The sequence below is a fragment of the Humulus lupulus genome, chromosome 2, assembly GCF_963169125.1.
Source record: "Humulus lupulus chromosome 2, drHumLupu1.1, whole genome shotgun sequence".
NCBI classification, from domain to species: Eukaryota; Viridiplantae; Streptophyta; class Magnoliopsida; order Rosales; family Cannabaceae; genus Humulus; species Humulus lupulus.
Window position 1 is genome coordinate 289,158,138 of NC_084794.1, and position 21,070 is coordinate 289,179,207.

Below are 21,070 nucleotides of genomic sequence, written 5' to 3' on the forward strand. Positions count from 1 at the left end.
CGAGTCGGACACGGGTCACGCGGGGCTCTAGGCGGCTGGCTGGGGAAAACGCGAACAGGCGGCGCTTCAGGGGCGCGGCAAGTGGCACGCTGGGATGAAAGGAAAACCAGGCAAGCCTGAGGTATTTGGGCTGAATTGTGGGTCAATTTTCTTCAAAAATGCCACACTTTCTACTATATTTTCAGTTCTAATTCTTTCTTTCTTGCTTTTTATTAATGCACAAATGAAATTAATTCCTGAAAATTAAACACAAATTAAATTATAATTAATATTTTCAATTATAAAATATATTACAATAACTCCATGAAAATATTAATTAAAACTTAATTTATTTTACACTTTAAAACTAATAAGTTGGCATTTTTGAGCATTAATCATGTGTTGTATTGTTGTAGTGGATATTAGGCTTGTTGTGTGTTGTCCTATTGTAGTAGATATGAAGCATGTTGTGTGATGCTCTGTTGATTAGTTTTTTCTTAAATATGTTGTATTGGGCGATGGATATTGATGAGGTAGACAACACTCCTCCTCTGATAGATGATCAACCACCTCTCACATAGACTGAAAACCCTACTGATAATGGTAGAAAAACTAGGGCTAGAAAGAGAGGTAAACTCCTCATCCCTCCTGAAAAAAAGAAGAAGGGAAAATGGTATTTGTTCGGGATCATTTTACAAAGGAAGATCTTCCTCCCCCGACAAATCCTAACGAAGAGCCTCTGTAACGCCGTAAACTACAGGGACCATTACGGTGTGCCTTGTAAACAGTGCTAAACTCGCTAATCGAGTCATTTGGCCAAAATCGTGTACTAAGTATGATTAGCGATTTAGGGATTAAAATTTTTGGTTAAGATGTAACATTTCATTAGAATGTTTAATACATATGTTGGGATCCCAAAATTATAATTTCAGAGTCTATTACAAGAAAATATTTACAACAGGTCGTTCTATGCAGCAAAACAGGGTTTAGCCATAGTTCCTTCTCAATCTCGGCCGTGGTGGACGAGCAGCTGCATATGTACACTCATCACCTAAGCTCTCCAACTCAAGGATAATCCAGCTTTCTTTTGCCTTTACCTGCACCACATAGCACCCGTGAGCCGAAGCCCAGCAAGAAAACTTAATATGCTCATGAACAGTTTTAACATGTCATCAGATCATAGGGCACACGCCCTACTCCAACAGGCAACAGATCCACATAATGTTGAGTATTACACATCAACCAATGATCATAATAATCATTTAGGACTTTCAGTCCAAACAAATAGGTGACAGTCGCAAAAGTCACAAAAGTGGGTACAACCCCCTCTCTAGCCATGTGACGATAGGGTCACCATGGCTTAACAGATAAGTAAACCTTTCATAAGTCTGAACAGGATAGGTGTATGGTGAATAATCACCAACATAACCCTCCCCATGACCATAGAGTCATAACCTTGGAACAGTGTTCCCTAGCCATGTGACAAACAGTCACCGGGCCATATGCCCTGGCTCTGAATAACTAGTCATAGACTAGCCAAGCGCTTATAAGTTCATCGACCTTAGGGTCGGTCCAGTGTTAATACCCCATATGAGTCATTCATTGCTGATATCGATTAGATCTAATCTTCATTTGGCTCGGCGTTCATGACGCTATGCCATTTCTGACTCTTAGGTCAGTAAAACACGACCAGTGTTCAACCCATTGTGAACTTGACTAGTAAATCACAGCTTCACACATGGATCTAACACCATTGCTGATTCTGGCTAATAAGTTAGTGCCACACACAAGTAAGCCATGCCACCAAACATATATCACATATCCAATATCCATAAACAAGGTATTCAGCATGCTTACTTAACATGTACTAGTACAATTAGGACTATGCACGAACATAAAGGCTCAAGCTCTGAATAATATCATATTCAATATGTAAAGCATGTCCTAATCACATGTTTCTCGTACATTACATGCATCGCATATAAACATCCAACATGCATTAAGTACAATCATGCATGTCATATATACACAGGGTGCAGTTTTCTTACCTCAGATTAACCTTAAAGCTAGAACCAATATAAGAACGACCCTTGAGAACGATCAACCTTAAAGCCCTTAGCGGTCACCTAATCATAACCAAGTATGGGACACCATCAATAAAATGATCAACATAGGTTACCAAACCAAAATCTAGCCTCCGGGACATAACCCAAACTAATACAAGTAGTAGGAACACTCCCGAGGCCTATAGCTAAGTTCCCGGGGTCAAAACGACCAAATGGGGTGAAAAAAAGGCAAGGGCTGCGGCCCTGGCACCTTGGGCCACGACCCCCAGAATTTTCTGAGCCAAGGGCCGCGGCGCCCAGCAGGTTCACTTCCTCCACCTGCTTCTTCATGCAAGGGCCGCGGCACCCCAAGAACAAGACCGCGGCCCCCAACCCTGGTCTATTTCCAAACTCGATTTTAACACTCCAAAGCCTCCAAAATCATACCTAAACATTCCTCAATCATCAAATCAAAGTTCCCAAGCTTCCCAATACTCCAAAACCCTCAAAACCCAAGGTTCAAACCAACCAAAAACTCAACAATTCACAAAGTCCAATTCTAAGCTTAAAAACTTTAGAAACTCAAAACTTCAAACTTAGATTACCTTTGATTGGGTTGTTTTCCGTCAAATCCTTTGGTTAAGAAGATTTTAATCTTTCCTAGGATCGCTATGCCTCGACCCTCACTTGATTCTGACTCCTAGAACTCAAAATTCCTTTAAGAAAGCTTCGAACGATAAAATAGGCTATCGGGAAGGGAGAGAGAGATTTTCTAACGTACGTTCTTATCTGACAAGTTACTTCAAGCTTAAGTAACCTCAAATAAAACCTAATGCTCGGGGTCCCGAAAACACCCCCGGGGACATTATAGTCAAAACTTCCAGAATTCCATCCTGATCTCAAATACTCCCAATTTATCATCAAATAAACATTTCTATTACCTCAAAATTGACCCCGTTATGACAAAACCGCTAACTCATAATCTATGACCGTCCCATGCCGAATAGCTCGAATATATCTCCATAATAATAAAATCTCATTCACAAATTACAATATGCACCCAATTTACAAATATGCCCTCAACATGCCAAATTACCAAAATGCCCTTATCATTATAAATACCCCCATATGCATGCATTTATCATCATATAATAATATAATTCACCTTAACACGCATATGATCATTTAATGCCATGATAAATCAATTATGGCCCTCCTGGCCTCCTAATCAAGGTCCTAACCCTTATTAGGAAATTCGGGGCATTACAACTATCCCCTCCTTACAGAAATTTCGTCCTCTAAATTTACTGAAACAGCTCGGACAACAATTTCGTACAATTGATTCAAATTCCTCAGATCATTTCCTTGACCTCACTATCTCTATAGCGTTACCCAAAATACGCTTTGTTCAACCGAACATTTTTACTTCTGTCACAATCTAAACTGGCTGTTCCTAACCGGAATACTTAACCTCAACCTTCAGATTCTTATAACTCAAATCATAAGTTCCTTTAACCCATGTCCACTGCATGGAAGTACATAACACACTGTATACAACTGCCAGTGCTAAGATATAACTGATCCAGAATCAACCTATCCAGACCCAATCCAGGATTCAACTGCCAAGATGAACTAGGGCTTAGCTTGCCTTAACTCCTCACCCCTTTCCATGGTGACACTCTAAAGAAGACACATTCTTTTACCTGGAATTCCACATTCCTACTTTTTAATTCAGTAAAACTTTTCCATTCATTCTGAGAAGTGAGCATCTAAACTTCAATCTCTGGTTATCTCAATAGTCCCCTGAACCACCTGAGGCTCTAGATATATATATATATATTAACTCATTCATCTTATAAGATGTTCTTCCAATTATAATTGGATAACCCTCTCTCTCTAATTTATCACCAGTCTAAGAGTAATAAGCTGTACTGAATTCTATCCATATAGTCATCGCCTTCTTAACCCATCCAAAACCTGGAAGCCACACTAGAGTCTTCATCTGATAAGATAGACCTTGAGTTTCATGAAGGTGCTCTATCTCTTTCACAAAGAGATATGAATACTGATCAGACATACTATTCATCCTTGCTGACAAAAATACACTCACTTGGACTACTGGTCCACAATGACTCAATGCCAACTCATACTGACCCACTAACCTGGAAATCCCACCATGAAACCCATCGTGATGCTATCTTATTCCCATTATAAAATACTCAAAGGTTATAATGGCCTTACTGATTCCTGATACTTTGTCTTGACCTACTAACAGGTTAAGAACTTTATCACACATCCCATTACATCCCTCTCCATCTCAGGCCACCACTATGAAGATTTCATATCCTGTTACATTTCCATGATGCCTGAATGAAAAGAATAACATGAGATTCATCCATAATCTCCCAGCTAATCTCAATGTTCATCGAATTCCAAGTCTGATCTCTATACCATAATAAATTCATATCTTTCAGTGTACAACTCTTAGCTAATCCAACTAAAGCTTTCCATTCAATCTTTCCTATCTATGGCTCATTTAACCATATTTCCTTTTTATCTTCCCTGAGATGATAACCTCAAACAATTAGCTGGCCACTTGGCCCACCAGGAACTCTACTCTAGTTTCGGTCAGATCCTTTAATGAACATATTGCATAGGCGATCACTTTTCTCTATTACTGGGATGTCATAACAATCCACTAACTGATCCTAGTCCATAAAAGACCCAGAACACTTTCCCAAGGCACCTGAAACATCTTTACCACCCATGGATACTCCTGTCCCTAAGGCACTCTTCAACCTTGGAAAATCTCCGCAAAGAAGATACCACAATACTATTTTCCAAAACAATCACAAATCCCATTCAAATAAACCTTTGAATGCACCATTCATCTGATTCACAAACACTTAGCATTAAACCAATTCTCAAGACATATTCAGCACTCGCAGTGCTCTAATCTAATATCAACATAATCCTTTACATAATTTCCTCTCTCTGATCTCTAACTGGTCCTAACCAGATCCAAGATCCACCCTAAAGAATCCCATCTTACTCGGCAACTAAACTTTTAATTCTTATAACTCCACTGAGCCACTCAAAACAGTGTTTACATCTAATTCCATTTCTGGCACTAATCTAATCACCATTCAAGTCTCTTTTCATAAAAAGAAGCCCTGTCAGACCACCTGGAAACACATTCAAAATCCACAGACTAATCCAGTCTATCCTGATCTCACTAGCACAATCTAGGTGGTATCCACCACACTAGCTAAGAGTTCCATGCACCTCCCTGCAACAAAACTCTAGCTCTCACTACAGGTATCATAAGCATAAAGAACCATACACCATGCCAACTATCACAAGGCTTTCCACTCTCAAGCCCAAGAGTTACTATACTTTCCTTGTCGCTTAGGATTACTCCATAATTACTTAACCAATCCATACCCTGGATCAAACCAAAGCCAATCATAACTAGTTTTACCAAAATCACTGATGAGTCCTTTCCATAACCCAACTCATCTCTTATGTTGCCAATACCATATTGCATTTCCATCACAACATAACCATGTAATCATCGTATCATCCTTATGCTTCCATATATGCAACAACAAAAAGACAGCATGGCACCAAAACCAATCGGTATAACTTTGAAATCAAAACTAGAAAACTATCCTGCCACCCCTGAGGAACTAGTCTCAGTCTCAAACTCTGACTGTCCTGGAATAAATACTCGAGTTGGAATCGAGTTGTCTATCCTCTTTTGCTCAAGCTCCCTTAGCCTTGGGCAATTCTTCTTGAAATTCCCAACCATGCCACAAGCAAAGCATGACCTTGCTCGACATTCTCCCAAATGATGCCTCTTGCACCGCGTGCATATTGGACGAGTCTTCCTGTAACGTCCCTAAGGTAGGGTACGTCTGCCACATACTCGTAATTCTAGGGTTTACGAGTATGTAAGGCACTTGACCAAAAGAATTAAATAAAATGATACGAAGAAATACAGAAAAATTTAAAACTTTTATATAAACTTATTAGAAGAAATTATTACACGTATGAATACTTTAAATTTAAGGCAGCCATATGAAAACTCTAAACCATTATTGCATTGCTACTGAGTCCGTGCTCCACAAGTTGCTCAACAGCTAAAGCCACACCTGGAAAAATGTTGGAAAATAACATAATGAGCTAACGCTCAGTAAGCAAATCTCATGCATACACATACACATGAATGTCGTGAGTTTGTAGTGCACATATATTAATATGCTGACTTATATACTTATGCATTCCATTTATTGCTCATGCACTTTCAAACTTTACTTTTATGCTCTTTCTTTTAGTTTCACATTTTTATGGGCCCAATATCACTTGTGCACACTGTTTGATTCAGCCAATGCCTGCAGGGCTTGTTACACATATCATATAGAATCCCATGGGTTCTCCTCCGGCTAGCCATCATCTCAGCTAGGCTCATCATAACACTCATTTCATCGTTGCCATAGCTGCCATACTTATTACACATATGGAGGAGAAAGACGGAAACATGGCAAACATATCTGAATGGTCAACTCTGACCTAGCCCACACTAGTGGGCAGCCACTATAAGTCTTATAGACTTCCGTCTTCTTTACTGAACTTACTTGATTGCTTCATCAAAACAGTGGCACCCTTTTTAAACATCTTATTATCACTTTGCTTAAGCCTTGTGTCATTAAAATGTTTAACTTTACATAAGACTTTTCAAGACATTTCATAACTTTTCTCATATCCATATGCATGGTCTTATATCACATAATAATGTATCACATAAATGTACATGCCATGCATACATGCTGATGCTGAAATGCCAATGTTCGTGTTCATGACTGATGTTGATGGTATTCAATCAAGGCATTGTATCACATCTCATATAACTCAAAACATCTTTAGTCATAATACATGAAGCTTTGGGTTGGTGGCGTTGTTATACCTTAACGTAGAGCTATGGCTCAGGTCTAAGGTTTCCAGCCTAAAAACTTAAACGCTTCATATATCATAACATATAACAAATCATGAACATAGAGTAATCCACATATCCATCAACATAAGAACACATACTTGCACATAATTCATATCATTCTTAACCAAGTAAGACATCTTTCACATATCACAGAATTCATCAATTACATATCACACAACACCCTTATGGTGTTCATATAACCATTCTTCACATACTTATCATATGCATCATCATCATACCATACTTAACTCATCAGATGTACACAATCAATGTAGTCATGCATCTTACACTTAAGCACAAAAGGTGAGATTTACTTACCTTAGGTCCTTAGCTTATTTTAAAACGGCTCACCAAGAGTCAATCAATCAAATCCATACAAATCCTATTCAAGGCACATAATTTATTAAATTCTATCTAATCCGTAAATATACACTATTGATAGTGTATATTAATCATACCAGAAACTATATAAATGATAATAATAATTATAATCCTAACAACAATAATAATTATCGTCTATAATTAAACTTATTTCGATATTAATAACAAAATACTTCAATAGCAATACGTATATGGATGTATATATTCAAATAGTCATTTTATAAAAGAAATCATATTTGTAACATAAAGTTGTAATAATCAATATAATGATAATAATATAAATATAAATATTTATATTATTATTAGTTAGTCATAATATCAATTCCAGTGATATAATAAATATACTTTCTCCAAACTTCACCGGTCTTACAAATATCAATAACTGTAGGAAACTAATATTTGATATTATTTTAATATTCAAATATTAATATACAATAATAATGGTTAGATAATAGGTTTACTATAAATCATACTTTTCATATATATATATATGAATCTGTATTCTTGATTTACTTAACAAAATAATAACAATAATAATTAAAATTACTTAATCATAATAATTTCCATATTAATATAAAATCAATTAAATATGTATTTTTATACTTGATTTAATATCTAATATTTTCTAGAAAATTAGACAGCACAACGGCTATAAAGTGGACAATTCCAAAATCAAAACCTGTATAAAAAATATATATAATCCCAGACAGCCAGTAAATTACAGAAAATATTCCATATATCAATAATATATAATTATATACCATAAATACACATAATAACAATTACTCTAATCAATCACAATTAAATCACAATATATAGGTTAAAGAAATTATACCAAAATGATCGGGTTCCACAATAAGTCAAACGATGATTTTCTGAGACTCAAAACGTACTTCGGAACCTCGAACACTAAGTTTCGACCGTCGGTCTACGGTGGATCGCGGTGGCTCGTGGTGGGCCCACCACCCAACTATGGTAGATGTAGGAACAAGTTATTGGGTTTTGAAGCCCACAACACGAGGAACACGATGGTGGTGACGGATCGGCAAACGGATGCCCGAGGTGGCCGAATCGCAACTTTGAAGTCGCGGGGTGGCCGAACTTAAATCGAGTGGTTGAGGCGTTTAATCGGCGAGTGAGCTCTAGATTCCCGCGTGGGTCGATAGTTCGGAGGCCTCTGAATCCAACGGTCCGGCGCGTGGCTAAAAATGGTGGCCGGAAAGTACTCCTGCGTCGTCGGCAACAGTAATACGCAGAGGAGAGAGAGAGAGAGAGAGAGAGAGAGAGAGGGAGAGAGTTTCTGAGGAGAGAGAGAGAGGGGCTCGGGTAAAATGAAAGGCTGAAGCCTTTTATTTTATTTTTATTTTATTTATTTATTTATTTATTTATTTTTAAAAATTATACTTGGACCCAAAATACTAAAATTCTTTTCAAATAAGCCCTTTAGCCAAACTTTCTTAATTTTATAAAAATCCCCAATTAAAATTATATGACATTTGGGTCCAATACTTGACTACTCAAGTTTCTCTTTCTTTAATCTCATTAAAAACATAAAATCATATTTTAAACACTATTTTTCCATTACTATTTCTTAAATTTGTAAAGTTGTACATTTTATGTATTAAAACTTTGATTTATAATAAATAAATGTATTATGAAAATGTTGGATATTACAATCCTTCCCCCGTTAAAATAATTTCGTCCTCGAAATTTCAAACTAAAATTTGATAATCGGAGACAAGAACTACCATTACAAATAAACAGAACAACATTTCACAGCATAAGATTTTATACACAACACTTACTTTCACCCCGAAAACAAAACTTATTCCTGACTTCTTGTAATCCTTATCATATATAAAAAGGCGAGGATGTGTAAACACCTCACATGAGGACTACAATATAGATAGAAAGGAAATAAGCTATAACAATAGTATAAATTACAATGAATGTATACGAAAATACAAACGAATCCTCATCATCCATACTTTTGAACACAAACCACATAACGTAAGAAGAGAAAATGACCATCATCATGAAAACATCCTTGATCTTCATGTTTTACAGTCAATTTTTTTTTTTTTTTTTTTTTAAGCAGATGCAAATGACTGGTTATACCTTGATAATAGATGCTAAATTGAGCAACAAGTTTGTTCAATAGAAAGTTTTTCGGCATAAAAAAAATTGGATAACTAGAAAACAATTATATAGCCGATGAAGATTATTCTTTAAAACCAAGTCTCTGTGAAACCCTTTCGTTGTCAAAACCGACTTCTTGCCCTGAATGAGAAATAGTGAGATAGGCCATTCATTAGGTACCAGTTCAGAAAAGCCTGACTCTCATTCTTTCTCTAAGAAAACATTTAAAAATCAAAATTGTTTCCAAATGTATAAAATAATAAAGGGCATATTGATACTATGCTAGAATGCAAATAACCGTGGCCACTCGGAAATTCACACACTTGGCTTAGTATCCCTTCATTGAATAAAACATGGGATAAGTCTTGACTGACCAATCCACCACTTCATCTACGAAAACGAATAATTCTCACATGTCTAATAAGTTAGACATGTCTCATTTCAACACCTATACCAATAATACTCAGTCATCACTTCACACAAGTAATACATTATCTTACTTTCGGGATAAAACAGCTAATATACTATAATTTAATCGCCGAAAGTAATTCACACTACAGAGTAATTCAGTAAATAACATTTATCACCTCGATTCATTCAACAATTTACAAATTGTTTCCATGTTCAAATCAGGATCGCAAAATCAATAGAAGTGATTTCCATGTCGACAACATCTAATAAGTTTGACTTTCATCATCAGAGAGGATAGCGTAACACATTGAACAAGATAAAATCTGTGATATCTATCTTGAAAACAAACAAATTCAAGGATCCAATGACCCAACAGTTCAACACATTTTTCTATAAATAAAATTCATCACATACACACTAAAACACAATCAATCTCAAGCTTTTGAAAACCAAATCATTATTACTTCCGTCCATTACTCAAGCTAAGCAATCCATGGCATCCTCATCATCTCAGCTGAACTTAGACCTAACTTTAGCTTTACCTGAGCCAAATCTTCCCACTATCGAATCTTCACCACAAATTTCTGCACCCCTACCACAGCTAATGGTGTATCCTACGGTACACATCCCAGAACGAAATACTCAATTTCCCAGAGTTTGGCTTCCCAAATTTTATTCTGATACTGGCCTTGTCACGGTGGAGGATTCAGCTATGCTCGATAAAAAGGTGGCCATTAGTATAGGTCAAAGCATACTCACCCCTAAAGACCAAATAATTTTATCCCATAGGTCAGACCTACAAGCTGTAAAAGATTCCTTAGTTCTTACCACTCAGGCGGCAGCATCGGTCTCAAACCTAGGCCAACGGGTTCTTGCAAGAGAACAAGAGGTTGACCACTTGAAAAGGTATATAGAAACACAAAAACAAGAGATGATAACCATTAGAAATGCCAACAAGGCATTGACTCGAGAGAAGGAGAAGTTGGCTAAGGAGAATGGGACTTTAACTACACTTCTTGCTAACTACTCAGTCGATATGAAGGAAAAATTTCAGACACTGCAAACTACTGGGGAGACCCTTAGAGTTGAACAACAAAAGTTGATTGACGAGGTAGAACGTGTCCAAAACCCCAATCCTTAATGTATTATGTATTTTTTTTTTTTCTATATATTACTACTGTTTCACTAAAGTCTCTTATTGTGTGTGCTCTCAGCAACAACCTAAAACTCTGCTCTCCAAAACACTAACCTGACATATTAACCCTTAACACACTAACTGAACTGATAGATCACTTTCAAAGCTTGAGAATATCAATTAACAATCCAAACATCGACATCGATAAATCATCAATTATTTATCACATCAATAATAAAGGCATGCATTCAGATAAATAACAAACTTCAATTTCTCTACCGTGCATGAGAATATTCATTTAATCCAAACTCATACTTATATCATGGAAACTCAAACACACAATGAGTTTCTAATACAATTATACAACATCATTAACATACATTAACTAAAATATGGATAAATTATACTAACCATTAACGTGTGGCTTGTCTTGTGGCGGAACTCAGTAGCATTTCAGATCCCAAAATCTAATAACATAACGAGTATACGACATCTACAAACTCAAAGCTCTGATACCATTTGTAACGTCCCTAAGGTAGGGTACGTCTGCCACATACTCGTAATTCTAGGGTTTACGAGTATGTAAGGCACTTGACCAAAAGAATTAAATAAAATGATACGAAGAAATACAGAAAAATTTAAAACTTTTATATAAACTTATTAGAAGAAATTATTACACGTATGAATACTTTAAATTTAAGGCAGCCATATGAAAACTCTAAACCATTATTGCATTGCTACTGAGTCCGTGCTCCACAAGTTGCTCAACAGCTAAAGCCACACCTGGAAAAATGTTGGAAAATAACATAATGAGCTAACGCTCAGTAAGCAAATCTCATGCATACACATACACATGAATGTCGTGAGTTTGTAGTGCACATATATTAATATGCTGACTTATATACTTATGCATTCCATTTATTGCTCATGCACTTTCAAACTTTACTTTTATGCTCTTTCTTTTAGTTTCACATTTTTATGGGCCCAATATCACTTGTGCACACTGTTTGATTCAGCCAATGCCTGCAGGGCTTGTTACACATATCATATAGAATCCCATGGGTTCTCCTCCGGCTAGCCATCATCTCAGCTAGGCTCATCATAACACTCATTTCATCGTTGCCATAGCTGCCATACTTATTACACATATGGAGGAGAAAGACGGAAACATGGCAAACATATCTGAATGGTCAACTCTGACCTAGCCCACACTAGTGGGCAGCCACTATAAGTCTTATAGACTTCCGTCTTCTTTACTGAACTTACTTGATTGCTTCATCAAAACAGTGGCACCCTTTTTAAACATCTTATTATCACTTTGCTTAAGCCTTGTGTCATTAAAATGTTTAACTTTACATAAGACTTTTCAAGACATTTCATAACTTTTCTCATATCCATATGCATGGTCTTATATCACATAATAATGTATCACATAAATGTACATGCCATGCATACATGCTGATGCTGAAATGCCAATGTTCGTGTTCATGACTGATGTTGATGGTATTCAATCAAGGCATTGTATCACATCTCATATAACTCAAAACATCTTTAGTCATAATACATGAAGCTTTGGGTTGGTGGCGTTGTTATACCTTAACGTAGAGCTATGGCTCAGGTCTAAGGTTTCCAGCCTAAAAACTTAAACGCTTCATATATCATAACATATAACAAATCATGAACATAGAGTAATCCACATATCCATCAACATAAGAACACATACTTGCACATAATTCATATCATTCTTAACCAAGTAAGACATCTTTCACATATCACAGAATTCATCAATTACATATCACACAACACCCTTATGGTGTTCATATAACCATTCTTCACATACTTATCATATGCATCATCATCATACCATACTTAACTCATCAGATGTACACAATCAATGTAGTCATGCATCTTACACTTAAGCACAAAAGGTGAGATTTACTTACCTTAGGTCCTTAGCTTATTTTAAAACGGCTCACCAAGAGTCAATCAATCAAATCCATACAAATCCTATTCAAGGCACATAATTTATTAAATTCTATCTAATCCGTAAATATACACTATTGATAGTGTATATTAATCATACCAGAAACTATATAAATGATAATAATAATTATAATCCTAACAACAATAATAATTATCGTCTATAATTAAACTTATTTCGATATTAATAACAAAATACTTCAATAGCAATACGTATATGGATGTATATATTCAAATAGTCATTTTATAAAAGAAATCATATTTGTAACATAAAGTTGTAATAATCAATATAATGATAATAATATAAATATAAATATTTATATTATTATTAGTTAGTCATAATATCAATTCCAGTGATATAATAAATATACTTTCTCCAAACTTCACCGGTCTTACAAATATCAATAACTGTAGGAAACTAATATTTGATATTATTTTAATATTCAAATATTAATATACAATAATAATGGTTAGATAATAGGTTTACTATAAATCATACTTTTCATATATATATATATGAATCTGTATTCTTGATTTACTTAACAAAATAATAACAATAATAATTAAAATTACTTAATCATAATAATTTCCATATTAATATAAAATCAATTAAATATGTATTTTTATACTTGATTTAATATCTAATATTTTCTAGAAAATTAGACAGCACAACGGCTATAAAGTGGACAATTCCAAAATCAAAACCTGTATAAAAAATATATATAATCCCAGACAGCCAGTAAATTACAGAAAATATTCCATATATCAATAATATATAATTATATACCATAAATACACATAATAACAATTACTCTAATCAATTACAATTAAATCACAATATATAGGTTAAAGAAATTATACCAAAATGATCGGGTTCCACAATAAGTCAAACGATGATTTTCTGAGACTCAAAACGTACTTCGGAACCTCGAACACTAAGTTTCGACCGTCGGTCTACGGTGGATCGCGGTGGCTCGTGGTGGGCCCACCACCCAACTATGGTAGATGTAGGAACAAGTTATTGGGTTTTGAAGCCCACAACACGAGGAACACGATGGTGGTGACGGATCGGCAAACGGATGCCCGAGGTGGCCGAATCGCAACTTTGAAGTCGCGGGGTGGCCGAACTTAAATCGAGTGGTTGAGGCGTTTAATCGGCGAGTGAGCTCTAGATTCCCGCGTGGGTCGATAGTTCGGAGGCCTCTGAATCCAACGGTCCGGCGCGTGGCTAAAAATGGTGGCCGGAAAGTACTCCTGCGTCGTCGGCAACAGTAATACGCAGAGGAGAGAGAGAGAGAGAGAGAGAGAGAGAGAGAGGGAGAGAGTTTCTGAGGAGAGAGAGAGAGGGGCTCGGGTAAAATGAAAGGCTGAAGCCTTTTATTTTATTTTTATTTTATTTATTTATTTATTTATTTATTTTTAAAAATTATACTTGGACCCAAAATACTAAAATTCTTTTCAAATAAGCCCTTTAGCCAAACTTTCTTAATTTTATAAAAATCCCCAATTAAAATTATATGACATTTGGGTCCAATACTTGACTACTCAAGTTTCTCTTTCTTTAATCTCATTAAAAACATAAAATCATATTTTAAACACTATTTTTCCATTACTATTTCTTAAATTTGTAAAGTTGTACATTTTATGTATTAAAACTTTGATTTATAATAAATAAATGTATTATGAAAATGTTGGATATTACACTTCCAACTTTCATTCTTACTTGCTTCAATGAGGGGATATACCACTATCTGAGCTCCATGCTCTTTGGCACTCTTCTTCTCAACTATTATGCTTTCAACAATAAGAGCATTCTCTACCACCTGAGCATAGGTAGAGACTTCATGCACTGAGGCAACTCTAATGCTCTGAGCTATTCCAGGATTCAACCCCTGAATAAACTTTTCCTTCCGAGCTATATCTATGGGTACCATGCCAAAGGCAAACTTGGCCAACCCATCAAATTTAGTAACATACTCGGTCACTGATGCCTTTCCTAGAACAAGATTCAGATTTGCATTCATCTTAGTAGTCTTAGCTGCATCACAGTAATATTTCTCATTAAACAGCTGCCTAAATTCTTTCCAATCCATCACAACTGTATCTCGTGTCTGGGATACCACCTCCCACCACGTCCGGGCATCATCCCGTAATACATATGTCGCACAGAACACTCTATCGTGACCTACCAGCCCCATACTGTCTAAAATGGAACTGATTATGCCTATCCATTGCTCAGCTCCAAATGGATATTGGCCTCCCTCGAAGACTGAAGGATGATATTCCAGGAATCTTCCACAAAGGAATTCCCATCCACTCTCAACTGTAGAGTCCAAGAACTTTACTTAGCTAATTGTTTAGTAGTATTATAGTATGTTTAGTATTATCTTTGTTACTGTGGATTTTTTGTTCAGACCGGGAATTATTTGGACACTCATAGTAGTACTTATAGATTTTATAAGTTTAACCTATAGTTTAAGAATATTAAGTATAACCTAAGGTTTGATTATATGACTGATAATTAAGGATTATATTTATTATACCATAAGGTTTAGATATCAACCAATAGGATTTTAAGCACATGTTATGAATGGTGATTAAGGATTAAGTATTTTTGAGGATTTAATTAAATAAGGGTAAAGTTTGAATGTTATAGGGTCAGTCAGCAGCTTTGAATACGTTGAAGGCTTAGTCAAGGCTGTTTACTCCATTCAAACTTAGCTAAAAATGTGTAATTTCATGTTTAAATATTCAGCGTATGCCGATATATCGCAGCTATAGGGGGCGATATATCGCAGCACGTAGATACGGAAAACACGAGACGATGCACGGTCACCTCGGGCATACTGGCCCAGGCGATATATCGCCTACAGGGGGCGATATATTGCCTCCTCCAGCATGAATTCAAACATTTTTGAATTTTTTTCCTTTCAGCCATTCAAACTTCTTCAAAAGTCCAGCATCTTTTGAATGAGTCTTCAGCCTCTGCTGAACGATTATTCAAATATTTTTCACCTAAAAAGCCATTATTTTTATTCAAGTAAAATCAAGATACTTTCATTCCCAAACTCTATAAATAGGACCTAGTACCCAGCCATTATTCACCTTTTGCTCTAAGTTCAGAAGCTACTAGTGTTCAGTGAGTGTGAGAGTGTAAACACCTGGTTTGGGAAAATCATAAGCTTAAACATCATAAGCTTATCAAACACTTTGGGAAGTGAGGTTCTATAGTATTTCGGTTGTGGTGTAATTTGATCTTACAAGTCTTTGAGGTAACCAAACTCTAGTTCATTTGTTTTAAGTTATTTTCCCTTCTCTTAATCTTCTACTCAGTCTCCTAACCCCATTTTATTTTGGTTAGGAAATCTAAGCTCTTGAGCACATAAGTTTTGGTAAGTGTAACTTTCAATGGTTTAGTCTTTCCATCCCTTTCATTTCATCTCTTTTCTTCTTTAGACTCACTCTTTTAATGGTTATTAGGAGTGTTCCAAAAAGTCCCAACTCAGTCCACATATCCCGCTAACTTTGGTAAGGAAAATAGGCTAGAATCAATATGTTATATGCTTATGTTATCTTATGCTTTATGTTATTAAATGTGTTATGAATATGTATGTTTGTAGGCTTGGGCTTATGCCCTATTTGACTAACAAGACCCCAAAAAGATTATGGGCATATGCCTACTTAGCTAGTAGGACCCCACTAATCTCATGGGCATAAGCTTGTTTAGTCTATGGGACCCCAAGTAATAATGGCCATTATAATAAGTGTATGTATTAAGTGTTATGATATGTCTTTATGTTTATTACGAAATTTATGTTTATGACCATGTGTTAGATTTTCCTTGCTGGGCATTAGGCTCATTCCTTTTTGTTTTATGTGCAGGAAAATAGCTTTAGAGGCGGTAAGATTCGTGACGCTTAGAGGATGTGTATCGATGATGAATGGAGTCAAGGGGCCGAGCGTTATTCGATTCGAGGATGTAGTCTCATTTTTTTTTTTTTATGGTTTACATGTATTTTCTGCATTTTCTATGTAACTCTTTTCATTTTAAGTTATTTTTGTTTTAAAGACAATGGGTACCCATATCCTACTTATTTTTATGAAAGTAACCTTTGTTCTACAAGTTTGTAATAAATTATGGTATTTTCGCAAAATGTATGTTTTAGTATGAATTTGTATGTATAGTTCGATAATGGTCCAAGAGTCTAGATTAGTGGGTCATTACATCAACCTTAGGCTGAGCTAAAGCTGATGCCACTCCTGGCATAGCAGAGGAAGAGGTGCTCCCCAATAGACTCCGTTGTTTCTTCAAATATCTAATCTCTTCCTCATGCCTCTGCAATCTTAATTGCAAATCTATAAGCATATGCTAAAAATTCATTGGTGTAGATGAAGAACTGATACCCTGGCTGTAACTCCCAGCCCATGTATAGCTACCACCAGGCCTCATTATCTGCCTTGAATATAAACCTGCTGATTAAATCTGCAGTCAATAACTTGACCCATTAATCACAATAAGCATATCAAGAGCTTTCCCCCATGGGATAAATCTTGCCACACCACCATCATTAACCCCTTGCAGTGCTAAAAACATGCCCATGGCATTCATACATTATTCATAATCCCTGCTCTTCCATTACTCATACCATGCCTCCAACTCCAGCATGCAAATATCACAATTATATATTTATGGAGCAGGCAATCATATGATCACAATCATATATATATATATTCACGGAGCATATAATCATATAGTCAAGAGCCAAGCTCTATCAGAATCTCATGCTCCCTAATACAATGTGCAGGTAAAGCATTTACATTCTATTTAAGCAGCTATGCACATAACTATAGAAATAGTTACCATCCCATGAGTAGAGCTATCTTTAGTAATGAGTGTACATGCCCAGCTTGTCTTCAGGAACCATAAACCTTGGCTCGCTCTGATACCAAGTTGTAACGCCCTAAACTCCAGGGACCGTTACGGTGTGCCTTGTAAACAGTGCTAAACTCGCTAATCGAGTCATTTGGCCAAAATCGTGTACAAAGTATGATTAGCGGTTTAGGGATTAAAATTTTTGGTTAAGATGTAACGTTTCATTAGAACATTTAATATATATGTTGGGATCCCAAAATTATAATTTCAGAGTTTATTACAAGAAAATATTTACAAAAGGTCGTTCTATGCGGCAAAACATGGTTTAACCCTAGTTCCTTCTCAACCTCGGCTGTGGTGGACGAGCAGCTGCATATGTACACCTCATCACCTAAGCTCTCCAACTCAAGGATGGTCCAGCTTTCTTTTGCCTTTACCTGCACCACATATGTAACATCCCTAAGGTAGGGTACGTTCGCCACATACTCGTAATTCTAGAGTTTACGAGTATGTTAGGCACTTGACCAAAAGAATTAAATAAAATGATACGAAGAAATACAGAAAAATTTAAAACTCTTATATAAACTTATTAGTATAAATTATTACAAGTATGAATATTTTAAATTTAAGGCAGCCATATGAAAACTCTAAACCATTATTGCATTGCTACTGAGTCCGTGCTCCACAAATTGCTCAACAGCTAAAGCCACACCTGGAAAAATGTTGGAAAATAACATAATGAGCTAACGCTCAGTAAGCAAATCTCATGCATACACATACACATGAATGTCGTGAGTTTGTAGTGCACATATACTAATATGCTGACTTATATACTTATGCATTTCATTTATTGCTCATGCACTTTCAAACTTTACTTTTATGCTCTTTCTTTTAGTTTCACATTTTTATGGGCCCAATATCACTTGTGCACACTGTTTGATTCGGCCAATGCCTGCAGGGCTTGTTACACATATCATATAGAATCCCATGGGTTCTCCTCCGGCTAGCCATCTGTAATGACCCACTAATCTAGACTCTTGGACCATTATCGAACTATACATACAAATTCTTACTAAAACATACATTTGCAAAAATACCATAATTTATTATAAACTTGTAGGAACAAAGGTTACTTTCATAAAAATAAGTAGGATATGGTGTAGAGTCCAAGAACTTTACTTAGCTAATTGTTTAGTAGTATTATAGTATGTTTAATGTTATCTTTGTTACTATGGATTTTTGGTTCAGACCGGGAATTATTTGGACACTCATAGTAGTACTTATAGATTTTCTAAGTTTAACCTATAGTTTAAGAATATTAAGTATAACCTAAGGTTTAATTAATGTGACTGATATTAAGGATTATATTTACTATATTATAAGGTTTAGACATCAACCAATAAGATTTTAAGCACATGTTATGAATGATGATTAAGGATTAAAGATTTTTGAGGATTAAATATAATAAGGAGTAAAGTTTGAATGTTATAGGGTCAGTCAGCAGCTTTGAGTACGTTGAGGGCTTAGTCAAGGCTGTTTACTCCATTCAAACTTAGCTAAAAATGTGTAATTTCGTGTTTAAATATTCAGCGTGTGCCGATATATCGCAGCTATAGGGGGCGATATGTCGCAGCACGTAGATACGGAAAACACGAAACGATGCACGGTCGTCTCGGGCATACTGGCCCAGGCGATATATCGCCTACAGGGGGCGATATATCGCCTCCTTCAGCATGGATTCAAACTCTTTTGAATTCATTTCCTTTCAGCCATTCAAACTCCTTCAACAGTCCAGCATCTTTTGAACGAGTCTTCAGCCTCTGCTGAACGATTATTCAAATGATTTTCATCTAAAAAGCCATTATTTTTATTCAAGTAAAATCAAGATACTTTCATTCCCAAACTCTATAAATAGGACCTAGTACCCAGCCATTATTCACCATTTGCTCTAAGTTCAGAAGTTGCTAGTGTTAAGTGAGTGTGAGAGTGTAAACACCTGGTTTGGGGAAAAACTATAAGCTTAAACATCATAAGCTTATCAAACACTTTGGGAAGTGAGTTCTATAGTATTTCGGTGGAGGTTAGATTGATCTTGCAAATCATTGAGGTAACCAAAACTCTAGTTCCTTTCTGTATTATGTTTCCTTTCTCTTAGTCTTCTACTCAATTTCCTAACCTCATTCTTATTTTGGTTAGGGAATCCAAGTTCTTAAGCACTTAAGTTGTGGTAAGCATATTTTCTTTTAATGGTTTAGTCTTCCTATTCTCTTTCATTTCATCTCCTTTCTTTAGACTCACTCTTGTTCACTATGGTTTTAGGAGTGTTCCAAAAAGTCCCAACTCAGTCCATTTTATCCCAGTAACTTTGGTAAGGAAAATTAGGCTAGAATTAATATGTTATGTGCTTATGTTATCTATATGTTTTATGTTATTAAATGTGTTATGATATGTATGTATGTTTGTAGGCTTGGGCATATGACCCATATGGCTAACAAGACCCCAAATGGGTTATGGGCATATGACCTACTTAGCTAGTAGGACCCCACTAACTCCATGGGCATATGCTTGTTTAGTCTATGGGACCCCAAGAATAATGGCCATTATAATAAGTGTATGTTATATGTATTATGTTAAGTCTTTATGTTTTTCTTATGAGATTATGTATATGATTTTGTGTTAGATTTTCCTTGCTGGGCATTAGGCTCACTCCTTTCTGTTTTTGTGCAGGAAAATAAGCTTAGAGGCGGTAAGATTCGTGATGCTTGGAGGATGTTGTAATGACCCACTATTCTAGACTATTTGGACCATTAACGAAACTATACATAAAACTTACATTTTTACGAAAATACCATAATTTATTGAGTAACTTGCAAAATGAGAGTTATTTACAAACAAACAGAATACTAAGAAGGATTATGGGATCCCATTGTTTTTAAAACAAAAGATGATTTAAAAATAAAAGACATTACATATTTGGTGCGGAAAATACACATAAAATCATAAAAATTTAAAAGGAGACTACATCCTCGAATCGAATAACGCTTGGCCCCTTGACTCCATTCACCATCGATACACATCCTCCAAGCGTCACGAATCTTACCGCCTCTAACTTATTTTCCTGCACATAAACA

At 35.8% G+C, this 21,070-nt stretch overlaps 1 long non-coding RNA gene across 3 annotated transcripts; it reads right to left on the reverse strand.

Moving 5' to 3' along the window:
* Positions 1-5,922: 5,922 nt before the first annotated feature.
* On the reverse strand, positions 5,923-18,847 carry LOC133819727 (uncharacterized). 3 transcript variants are annotated; one of them, XR_009886438.1, is made up of 4 exons: positions 18,720-18,847; positions 8,237-13,029; positions 7,339-7,402; positions 5,923-6,178 (listed from the first exon to the last, which is right to left on the reverse strand). It is a non-coding gene; the product is annotated as an uncharacterized LOC133819727 (long non-coding RNA). The 3 variants fall into 3 exon arrangements; XR_009886437.1 differs by having other exon boundaries at positions 5,934-7,402; positions 8,237-9,681; positions 11,498-13,029; positions 18,720-18,734; XR_009886436.1 differs by having other exon boundaries at positions 5,928-7,402; positions 18,720-18,846.
* Between the last annotated feature and the right edge of the window lie 2,223 nt (positions 18,848-21,070).